Raw genomic sequence first — 12,834 nt, 5'->3', positions numbered from 1 at the left:
GCCCCAAAGAATTAAAAAAAGAAACAAATTAAACTATTTATCTTTTCTGATTATGCTTAAATAATGCCAGAAATTAGTAAGAAGGGGAACTTTAGAAATTCTATGGAAACTTAACATCATAGCATTAACTACTATTGGATTAACTGAAAAAGAAAAAAGGGACAACTATCCAAAAAAAAAAAACCCACCAAGAATTGAATACAACTTACTAAACCCATGTGATAACATAAAGACAACTCTAGAAATAAGTTTATATAGCGAAAAACATTTAAGATATGAAACAACACAAAAATGTCTATTGTCATATCTGTCATTCAATGTAGTACTAGAAGTTTTAGAGCACTTAGGCAAGAAAAAAATAAAATGCATACAAACTAGAAGTGAAGAAGTGTAGTTATCTATAATTGTGAATGAGATGATCTTATATGTAGAAAAAATATCTAAAAATTCTACCAAAAAAGAAAAAAAAGTGGAAAAGATGAATTTCAATTTAGTGAGAGCATGAATTGGAGAAAGGACAATTTTTAAGCAAATGATGCTGGGAAACTGGATATATACACATATACAAATATAATTGGATATATTTACACACACACACACACACACACACACACACACATATATATATTATATGCAAAAGAATAAAAGTAGATACCTACTTTGTAGAAAAGCCAACTCTGAGTCAACAGTCTAATTCTAAGACCTGAAACTATGAAGCCCCTGGAAAAAAACTTAGGAGAAAACACTAAAGATATTGGAATAGACAAAGACTTCTTGGATGTGATTCTTAAAACGCAGGAAATAATAGCAAATCTAGACAAATGAAGTTCTATCAAACAGAATTTTCTGCAAAGGAAAAGAAATAACAGTCAAGAAATAACCTAGGGCCTGGGAGAAAAACTGATTTGACAGAGAATTGGTGTCCAGAATACATAAGGAACTCAACACAAGAAAGAAGAAGGACAATTAACCCAATTTAAAGTGCTAGATATGGTGGCACACACATGCATTTTCAGGATTTCAGAAGGTTGAAGCAGGAGAACCACAGTTTACCAATTTAGTGTCTCAAAATTTAAAATAGAGAAGTTGATAGATGATAGATAACAGGAGACAGAACGATAGATGATAGATAGATAGATAGATAGATAGATAGAGATAGATAGATAGATAGATAGATAGATAGATAGATAGATAGATAGATGATAGATAGATAGATAGAGATAATGATCCATTGGTCAACTACAAACATACATATATTATGACTTTCTTTCTTCAGTGTCAGGTACAGCTAATAGGAAGGCAGCTGTGCTAAACACTATACCACCAATGCCTCCTTGGTACAACTAACAGGTTCACACACATACACACACACACACACACACACAAAATACAATTTTTGTCTTCCTGTAACATAGCAAAGGATCCTGCTCATGTGATTCTCAGAATCTGTTTTTTCCTAATTATATATTAACAAACAACCATCAATTGGATGATTTTGGATTCAACTATATAAAAAGTGTTTTATTTTATAAATAAGCAGCATAAAAGGGACGATGTGGATTTTAATATGAACTCAACCTTTCTTGTTTTTGTCACTCATCAGCCTATCAGGGTTAAGCAAGCTCTACTGAGAATGCTTGTTCATGGGCATACACATATTGCAAAAGGCCACATTCATTTTCCTGCTGAACTTCACCCACCATATCAGTTCCCATAAATTCACCAGTCTCAGTGCAGAAATCTTGGGGTTTAGTATTATGTGTACTTGAATGCTACTAAGTATATTTTGGATGAGTCAACCAGCATTTTTATTCAATTATTCAACCAGAAAATTATTCAAAAGCTAAAATAAACTCAATATATTTGTACAGCTCTTTATACCTAACCACAACAAATGTAAAGCTGTTTACTGGGCCATTAACTGAAATAAATTTTATGCTGGCTTGCTTATTAGTATGATTCTGTTTCAGTCAACTAGATCAAGCAGGAAGTAATAACTAAACAAGTACAAAAACAATGTGAAATACTTTCCTGTACCTAATTTAGGCCAATCTGCTATTTCATATAATCCAAAGTCACAAGAGGTATGTGGTAAGATGGTATTGACTACACATACTGCCCTGTAGTGACTTAGAAATATTCTCTTGATACTAAACATCAATACTTAATTCCAATAATACATTTCTCCAGTTATTTTATGTCTTATTTGCTTTTGATATTTTTTTTGCCAAAATGATTTTTTACAATTCAGGGAACCAAAATTAATTTTCTCTCTCTCTAACAAACCCATATCTCCCACTGCTTTCTCTCTCTCTCTCTCTCTCTCTCTCTGTCTCTCTCTCTCTTCTCTCCCTCCCTCCCTCTCTCTCTCTCTCTCTCTCTCTCTCTTTCTCCCTCCCCCCCCACACACACTTTGAAGCTCCATTCATTTAATTGTGAAAAGATTTGGTACTGTCAGCTCTACTAGGTATACATTTCTCACTGTAGCTTTCCAGCACCTTTATAACACAGCCTTAACTTACTAATAATTTTTCTTCTAGAAATTCTACATTGTCACAAAAATGAAATAATTCTCTAAAAGTAACAATAATTTTCTGTCTCAGTGACTTTGCTAATGCTTTTTCTTTGTGTTCTTTCCCTGTTCTTAGGAAAAATTACACTGTTAAAGCTTTGTTAAAAGTGGTGTATGTTATTAGGATCCTATGCAGTACTGACAATGTGAAATAGGAAGAAAGGGCCTAAAGGTGTAGGGAAACTGGGAAGGGTAGGGGAAAGCTAATAAGGGAAAAGAAAAAAAATATGAGAAAATGAAAAAATTGAAATGAAGTGTTTGTAAAGGAGGAGGGCTGGAGGGGGTGAAGGGAGGGCAGGGACAAGAGGAAAAAATGAGAACCAAGAAAGACCTGTCATGTAAAGGAACAAGATCCCAATAATGAATGTAACTGTATTGTATATCTAAAATGTACCAATAAATTCAATGAGGAAAAAAAAAAGATGTATGGACTTGAATGTAACTGTATTGTATATCTAAAATGTACCAATAAATTCAATGAGGAAAAAAAAAAGTGATGTATGGACCATCCCTGAAGAAGAGGTTAGAAAATGATCTCATTCCAATACCACATCTATTGAATCATAAATTTTATCATAACAAGATTTGAGATATTGTATATGTACATTAATATTTGCATCATTTTAAATGTCACAGTTAAACTGATATTTTAAATGATCATAATAGTTTCATATTTTTAACTTCATAGCCATAGATTAATTCATCATTTCATATGAGTACAAGAATTATTAATAAAAACTAGGTACTGAGTAAACTAAGGAGGACCATTTTGAAAAGTAAAAATTTCTCATTATTACCATAGACTTGTAAAAAGAGCAGAAAACAGCACAATGAACAGAGGCCTTATCATTGACCCACAAAGGAGTTTAGTAAATAATCAATGCTGAAGTATTTGATGCAAAACAATGATTGGCATTTTGATATATTAAAATTTTAGGATATAAAATGGCATCGAATAATGAAAATAAGGTTAATAGGAGAGAACTAGATAGAAAGATATGGAAATATTTTAAATAAAGATGATGAAAACTTCCAACTAGAAAATCTCCAAGTAAAACTGGAGATGTATGCATTTATTCAACAGGTATTTATTGAGATTCATTCAAATGCAACAAAGACAAACTAGGTAGAATGATTTATTTCAAAGCCTTTTCACTTGAAGTTCATGTTTATTAGCTACGTCATGTGCCTTCTACATCATCAAAGGCAACGGTTTTACTGAGAGATTTATCATATATAACGTACCACGGGTTTCTATAATGGTTTTAATGCCACTTGCTTCCATAATTCAAAGCCAATATCACATACTGAATATGTTTTATTAGACTCACTAGTCCTAGTACAAATATCTCCTCAGAGTTCATCCATACAGACCATAAATACTTCCAACCTTAATAATACTTAAATTCCTTTCTGATTCAAAAGTAGAATTTCTGAGAATCTTAGACCATCTTTACGAAGCTCTCCCAACCAATAACAAGGAAATAGTTTCTGAATAAACTTCTCTTTATTCCACAGGCCATCCAGCCACATAAATAGAAAATTTTCAGTACACTTGTTGTTAAACTGAAACCATTATATACTTCATTACATATTACTTTATACTTTTTGCTCCAAATAGGCATATTTGTATTATCTTAACAACTCTGCTATTATACTACTACTCAACAATTAAATATTTTACTTTTATTATTTTTAAAAGTGAACTTGTAATTCCAATTTCTGAGCCAGCATGTAAGTCTCTTTGGTATCACAACATAATCCTAATAACAAGTATAAAGCTGAACAAATTGATGAACAAATTTTAGATACATAAATGCAGTGAGATTATAGGGCAGCACTTCCCAAAACTGTAGAGAGACAGAAATAGATATAGAAAATCAAAAATTTTCAGAAAAGAAACCCAAGAGCAGAAATGTTTAAGAAAATCATGGCTGGAAAAAAAACCTGTTGATGACTTTCTGAAGGCTTGCCCTTGACAAAATCCAAAAGCCAAAAATTCTAGTGAGACCATAAATAGGATGTTTGCCTCACTTTGGACTGTTTTACCTCCAACAGCTTGATGAGATTTTCAGAGTGAATAGTGAAGAAAAAACACTCTCAGGGGTCTAGCCACTTTTAAATATATCACAGAATTTTGTATTTTATGAGTTCTACAGCATGTTAAATGTTAGAGGTTAACATTCTGCAGTGTTATTAGCGACTAACCTGAAGAGAGGAAAATACCCACTCTAGCTGGCTGTAGCTCTGTCTAGAAGAAAAGGAATAGCAACTCCAGTCACCATTAGCTCTCCAACTGTCCATATTAAGAGGAGAACACCCGATTCCAGACAATTTTAACCATGCTATACCACCTAAGAGGGATGTGTGGAAAGACACTTTTTTTTTTTTTTTTTTTTTTTTTTAAGAAATAAGGTTTCACTGTTACCCAAGCTAGAGTGCAGTAACAGCTCACTACTGATCTGCATGTATATCTGTGGTGGTCACCTGCTCCCAGAAGGTCATCACATCCATGCTGAACGTCCGGTGTACCCAGTTAGCATAATGAACAATAGTCTTGAACTCTTGCAGACAAGTACTCTTCTTGCTTCGATTTCCTCAGTAGCTCAGACTATAGGCAAGCCACTGTACCTGGCTGCGAATCACTTCCAGAGTATACCATCTAGAGGCACAGGCTCACTAAAGGATGGAGACGTATTTAGAAGGTTATGGAATGCTTCCACAATCCCACACTTTCCTGTCACCTCACTAAGTATCTATTTGCAGTGGTTCACTTTATACAGTACATCATGTTGGGCTACCAAGAAAAAATGACAAGACACACCAAAGAAGAAAAAGAAAATGTTTGAAGAAACAATGCAAGCATCAAAACAAATTCAAGTATGTTAAAAATTCTGGAATTACCAGATGTGGAATTAAAAGTATTACTAAATTTCTCAGGATTTTGTTGGATATAGCAGATTGTATGAAAGAACAAATGGACAATGTAAGCAGAGAGATGAAATTCAAAAGAATGAACCAAAAATAGTATAGCTAAGAAAACACTACTAAGGGGAAAGGGGTTTAGCTCAGTGGTAACATGCCGACCTCACAAGTGCAAGGTCCAGAGTTTGATCCCCGGTACAAAAATAAAAAAAAAAAAAAAAAAAAAAGACAAAAAACACTGCTAAAATGTAGAATGTCTTTGATGGATTACTAGATTGGATATAGATGAGCAAGGTTCTCTGCCTGAAAATATCTCAAAAGAAACATTTAAAACTGAAAAGTAAAGGGAAAAAAAATCAGGAAAAACATACAAAAGAATATATAAAACCTTATAATAATAACAAAAGATGAATCAGTCTAATATCTTGTTCAAAATAATACCAAAAATATATTTGATTATGTATGCATATGCCACAAATGGGTTAAGAAGACTTCTAAAGAAGAATTTAAGGTAAGATTTTTTTAATGATAAGTAAATAAAAACGTGGGAATTTTTAGAATGCATTGACAACAGTGCTTCCTTTTACCAAAAAAAACCAGCAAACTGCACACTAATCAAAAGAGCTGAAAATTAATGTCCATTCAAAAACCTTCATATATATCTTAACATCTAGCCACATAATTAAAAAGTAATACATTCTTTTAACTAAAACTAATATATTTGTTACATATTCATTTATATGTGTACCAGCTTTATTCATAATTACAAAAACTTAGAAGAAAACAAGATGTCTTAAATAAGTGAAAAATAATTTTTAGTATATCTAGACAATAGAACAGTACTTGGCACTAAAAACAAATGAGTTATCAACTTGAAACAAATGGAGAAAATAAAAATGTATTATTAAGTGAAAAAAGTCCAATCTGAAAAGGCAATATACTCAATGATTTTTATCTGTATGATATTTTAGAGGAGGTAAAATTATGGAGACCATAAATTATGGAGATGTGATTACCAGAAGGTGGGGTTGGAACATAGTGCATTTTAGGACAGTTAAACTAATACTGTGATGATGGATATATGTCATTGAGCATTTGTCTAAACATAGAGAATATGCATCAAGAGTTAACACTAACTTAAACTGTGAACTGTAACAAATGCACCACTCTGATGGGAGATATTGGTAGTGGAGAAGCCCTATATTTTCAGACCAGGGAGTCTATGGAAAAAACCTATATTTTCAGCTCAATTTTGTTATGTATATAAATTTGGCTATGAAAAAGTCTATTTTAAAAAGTGAGCTCAAGTGATATTTACCATTGTATATTTGAAATAGAGAGTTTTTTTGTTTTCTGTTTTTTTGTTTTTTTTTTTGGTGCCTGGGATTGAACTCAGGTCCTTGCACTTGCAAGGCAGGCCACAGAACCACAGAGCTAAATCCCTGGCCCTAAATAGAGAGGTTTTACCACTGTAAACTTACTGTTTTCCCTTTGTACCCTCATAGAATAGTAAATTCAAATATGATGCAAATATTCATTAGAATTTCCTATAGTTGATAACTTTTATTATTCTCACATAACAATGAGAGTGAGAATTATTAATTGTGCGCCTATACATGCCAAGTATTTTGATGCATTTTACTTATATTTATTTTTACCTTTCTAATTTGCGAGGTAGTCATTATTAATTTTCAGATGCTGATGACTAATTAACTAAGGCATAAAAGTAAAATATCTGTACAATGCCATTCACTTTACATGCAGTAGAACCAGAATTTGAAAACAAAAAGTTGGATTTCTGAGTCTCTTTAAGTACTATATAATGCAAGAGATTATCAGGTACTAGAAAAAAAAAAAGATGAGAAAATTGAACTGAGCAAGAATTATTGCTGTAAGTTTAGTTTCTTTAGCTAGCATGATTGACATTTTAGGGGATATTATCTTGTTGCAGGGGACTGACTTTTGCATTCTATTGTGCTTAATAACATCCCAGGCTTTTGCTTAGTAAATTCCAGTAGCATCCCCAACTCATGACAATCAAATCTATCACAAAATAAGTCCAAAAATGGCCTGAGAGGGTAAAATTATCCCCCTTTTGAAAACCACTATCATAATTTTAATTAAAATTAGAATTTATTTTATCATGAGTCTTTGAAACATCTTCATAATACTAATAAAATTTTCATAATAATAAAGCTGAGTGATTTGATTCATCCAGATATAGTTTAAATTAAGCTCATTTTATTCTGGGAATGCACGATCTTGTTTTCACACAAGGAAGGGATAAAGCTATTTTTAGTTGTTGTTGTATTACAGTCCCTTCACTCTTTCATGATATCTGTCTTTCAAGAGGGAAAAAACAACTACAGTGGTCTGAAATAGATTATGGTAAAAGATATTTCAAGAATCCTTTTTTCTAAAGCTTTGCAAATGAGCCATTACGTGCAAGAACCTAAGGAACAGAACTTAGGTAATAATGACATTTTAAAATTTGAATTTCTGATGCTAACACACAAGGCTCTATCTAAATGCAGTTGCTCTTCATCACCCCTACTTACAGCCACTTTTATACAGCAAGTGCCTTAGGTTAAGAAAATTCAGGCCTGGGGATGTAGCTCAGTAGTGGAGCACTTGGCTGGCATACAGGAAGACTTGATTTCAATCCCCAGCACTGAACAAAGTTCCAAGACAGTGTAAGACACTGTTTATAATCATTAGCGTTACAGTTGCATTACTGTCAAACTTGCAACCCAATTGCATTCCTTCCTTCTTGCATAAGAATATATCACAGCCATTACCACCATCAACTAACATTATCACCGTCCTACACCATTGCGGGCCCACACAGAGTCACATAAGAGTAAGTGGAACGTGTAAGTGCAGATTCAATGGAAAATTCCATAATTTCTTCAATAAATATTCTAAACAACAGGCCCTTTTCTAAACTTCTAAGATGGAGAATGAAAGCGTCATGTTCAGCCAATTGTGAGAAGAAACAATTATACAATGAACATCACTCGCGGACTAGTGACCTGCCTAGAAGGCATGAAAATATGACCGTGCAGTGCAGGTAGATATGGAAGTAACATATAACATTTTACATTTAATCAAACCTACCAAGCCCCAAATTGCTACTGGAAATTTTACACTACAGACAGAACGATTTTTGCTAGGATCATCTTTATATCTCACCAGCTCATTTCCCACAGTAGAGTGAAGTCAACTTTTTCAGAATGCTCTTATTACTTGATGATGATTTCAAAAACTAGAAAAAGTCAATTCTATTACCATTTTGGTATTGAATAGTACCACAGGAATATCTAAATGAATTTTTGTATCATTATTTTTTCACACTTGAGATTTCAAAATCTTAAAGCTTTTCTTAATTAATATCTTTTTTTGAATAAATGATATTTTATTCTTAGTGTTATGTGGTAGAAATAACAGATTAAGAATAAATGTTTCTATAATAAGTATCTATTGCCATATAATAAAAGAATGCATAATCATGATCTAGCATTGGTAGTAATGACAGCTATTTCTGTGCTTCATGTGGGTATGTGGATTGGTTGCTTATCTGTTATTTCTTGGTTTTGCTCACTCACATCTGTAGACTGGTCATAGGTGACCTGGAAACTAGATGGTCTATCAAGGTCTAGACTGAGAAAATGCAGCTTTCTCCAGATAACCTCTAATTCTTCAGAATGCCAGTATAGCTGGTTCATAAGACAGATGAGTAGTGAAAAAAAAATTCTCCTGGCCTTTTGAGAGGTTAGCTTGAAATAGTGGCATATTGCACCAGCATATTCTATTGGCCGAAACAAGTCACAAGGCCAGCCTGGATTTAAGGTGAGTGGAAGCTGATTAAACTGACTAGTTTGTAAATGGACTCTGAGAGATGGCTCTTTCTATTTTTTTTCTTTTTTGAAAAGGGCTAAGAACTTAGTGAGTTATGCTACAACTCTTCTTTGCTAATTAATATGACAAACAGACACAGTAACAGAAGCCTTAGCATAGTGTGTTTAAAGTTTAGGCTAATTTTGAGGAAATTCATGTAAAGCAGCACACTAATTTTTTTTTTTTAAGCAAGGAGGGTCTCTGCATAGATGACATTTGAAAGAGAAGAAAATGAGCTAGAGTGTTCTGTTCTTTAATGTGGGAAAAATTGTAATGTGCACATATTCCATTTCAATAGAAAAGCCCCATGCAAATATAGTATTCCAAGCAGAACTAAGTCTCAATACAATACTGCCTAGTAATATTACTTCTAAAGAGCTGTCATAATGCCTGGCTGGATTTCAGTAGTCTTGTTGATCATGACTGTTCAAATTGCAGGGAAAACATATTTAGAATAACTATGTTTCAAGCCACAACAAAGTTATTTTATTTTATTCTTGCTTACTGTGGAAATATGTATAAAGATTTAAGTGAAAGTATCCAAATTTTGGAGGTAGAAGAAATCATCTGTTATTTTAGTAATAAAAATGAATTATACATGAATTACATTAAAGGTACACACAGTTTCCTAGGCTTAATCAAATTGGGAGACTTTTTCAGTCCTCTGGGAAACACCTGCTTTCACTGGCATGTGAGTACTGGTTCTTTATGAGAGATGCTGTGAACTAAGGTAAGAGAAAAAAATATTGTATGTGCACATCATCTCACAAAATACATCCAAAAATTGTATCACATCTAATTTATATTAAAATAAAATATTATTATATAAATTTCATACAAAACACAAGCTTGGGGGATGGGTGACTGTTCAAATGTTGCACTCTCCGTGTGAGAATAACACAGAAGAAGCTTTCACCCAGAGCTCTTCTCCAGGCACTATGATATCTTTTTAATACAGAACGTGAAAAATGATACTATTATGCAACATAAGATGCTGCCGGAGACCCCTGTAGTTAGGTTCCAGTACTCACCTGCTCCACAAAGGCTGGAGAAAAAGAATACACTAAGAGACAGAACTAGGAGCAAGAAAGCTGCCAGGACAACCAATGCTGGTACAACCAACTGGACAAGTCCCAGGCATTGATTTTTATTGGCAAGCAATTGGGGTAAAGGCAACATGTGGTTTTTATGGAAATGAATGTAAACAAGGCCCATAAAGAACAAGACAAGACATTCCAGAATTAGGAGCAGAATAGACAAAATATATGTTTGTCATTAGAACATTGTCCTTCTAGTCTGAAGGTTTTAGTTTTGGGAATGGAATTTCAATGCAAGTTATTCTGACCTTGGCATGTAGGCTTAAACCAGACTCACTTCTATAAACAAGCCAGTTGTGGGGTTAACTCTTTTCAGGCTTCCTTGGCCATAATTAATATTACAGTCCTCTGCAAGATACAAAATGGAATGGAGATGCAAGTGTTGTCCTTCAACTAACTAGACTCATGATCTAGAAAACTTGCAAAAGAGAACTACAAAACTCATGTTGGGTGAAGGATGCAGTCATTCTCCCATAGATAAATAATAATTTGGAATATCAGAGTAATTACTTAAATCTATACCATCTGTCTCGTGGATTCACGTTTTCATGCCTACGTCCTGGGAGAAATTGAGAGAACTGTGGTTAACAAAACTGAAAAGAACACTTTTATTACACACCATAAACTCTTTTAGAATCAATCTTTCCATAAGATAGCCCGTTACTGAAAGAGGTAGCTATGTCTCCTTGCCTCACAGTGCCAAAGAGGTTTCCAACAGCTCTATCCTGCTACTGACTCTCCACTACCCAGTGGCAGTGGGGACTGTTGGCTCCATGTTGGTGACTGGTGAAAAACTGATGACTTGTTGAACAGTGGGGATGTCAAAGAGGAGAAATGTATTAGTAAAGAAATACGATAAAAGATGTGTTCAAGACAGGTGTGGTAATGCACATTTGTAACTTCAGCACTGTGTCAGGCTGAGGCAGGAGAAAGAAAATCTCAAGCTGAATTTGGACAATTTAGTGAGACTTTGTCCCTCCAAAATTTTAAGGGGTAGTGATACATCTTAGTGTAAAGGCTCTGGGCTCATCTCAGGTACTGAAAAAAATAAAAATAAATAAAGCTGTTGTTCATGGTAACAGTATAATAAATATTTACATATATTCTAAAGGACTTTTTCTATTTTTTTCAAATCATTTTCTTGGCCGGGGATTTAGCTCAGCGGTTCGGTGGCCTGCCTCACCAAGCGCAAGGACCCGAGTTCGATCCCCGGTACCAAAAAATAAAAATAAAACAAACAAAAAAAAAACCCAATCAAATCATTTTCTTTATCAGTACATTTTTGTAGTACGTAATATTTACACTCCTGTGGAGAGTTTGTACATGTACATAATACATTTCCTTTCCTGTCTTCCCCTCCCTGCTCTATCCATTTATTACATAATGTGCACATTGTGAGGAGTTGGTATACATACATAACACATCTTAATTCCTTTTTTCATCACTTTAAACTTTTTCTCATCTCCTTCCAACTTTTGATTCCCTTCTCCCCCCCCAAAAAAAAATCTATTTCCCTCCTTTCCTTTACCCATCAACTTCACTTTTTCTTCAGCATAGAATTTACCATGTTCTTTTCTGGGATACTCAATATGGTCAAAAGATTTCCTACAAAAGTTCAAATCACTGTCCAGTATAAAGTTCAATTATTTGTGAGAAAAATAGCTATAGCTATTGCCAGACTTTTCAACTACATACTTTCAACTCTTACAATTACTGTTCTCTGCAGGATTTTGAGCATTTCAAAATCAGGAAAAGGAATGTGGTTTCCATTATGGCCTCTAGATGAAGTACTTCATTCTGGCCTACGAAGTACCTCACCTGGGGGAAAATGTTTCTTTGGGTTCCATTCTCTATTTCAGCGTGGCTCACTTAATGTTCTGTGTGCATGCGGCACTCATTTTCAAAACCAGTGGTCTTGCCAACCTATCTGTTTAGACATTTCCCCAGTCTAGGGCATCTTAGCTTTGGATATGGTTTCTTCACAAAGGTTCATATGCTGAAAGCTTTATCTCCAGGATGGTGACATGGGAGGAGATATTATGAAGTAGTGCCTAGTAGGAGGTGCTCAGGTCACTAGGGATTCTGCCCTCAAAAAGGGATACTCATCTGTGGAGTAAGTTATGAAAAGAGAGAAGTATAAAAGTCTGAGCCAGTAAAAAGGGAAAAGAAAAAAATGTGAGAGAATGAAAAGATGAAAATAAAGTGTTTGTAGATGGGGAGGGGAGGAGGGGGTGAAGGGAGGGCAGAGGTAAGGGGAAAAAATGAGAATCAAGACTTGCCATGTAGAGGTACATGATCCCAACAATGAATGCAACTGTACTGTATCCCTAAAATGTACCAATG

This window comes from Fukomys damarensis, unplaced genomic scaffold, assembly GCF_012274545.1.
Source record: "Fukomys damarensis isolate Sample0158 unplaced genomic scaffold, DMR_v1.0_HiC HiC_scaffold_15, whole genome shotgun sequence".
NCBI classification, from domain to species: Eukaryota; Metazoa; Chordata; class Mammalia; order Rodentia; family Bathyergidae; genus Fukomys; species Fukomys damarensis.
Note: the sequence above shows the minus strand (reverse complement) of the source record.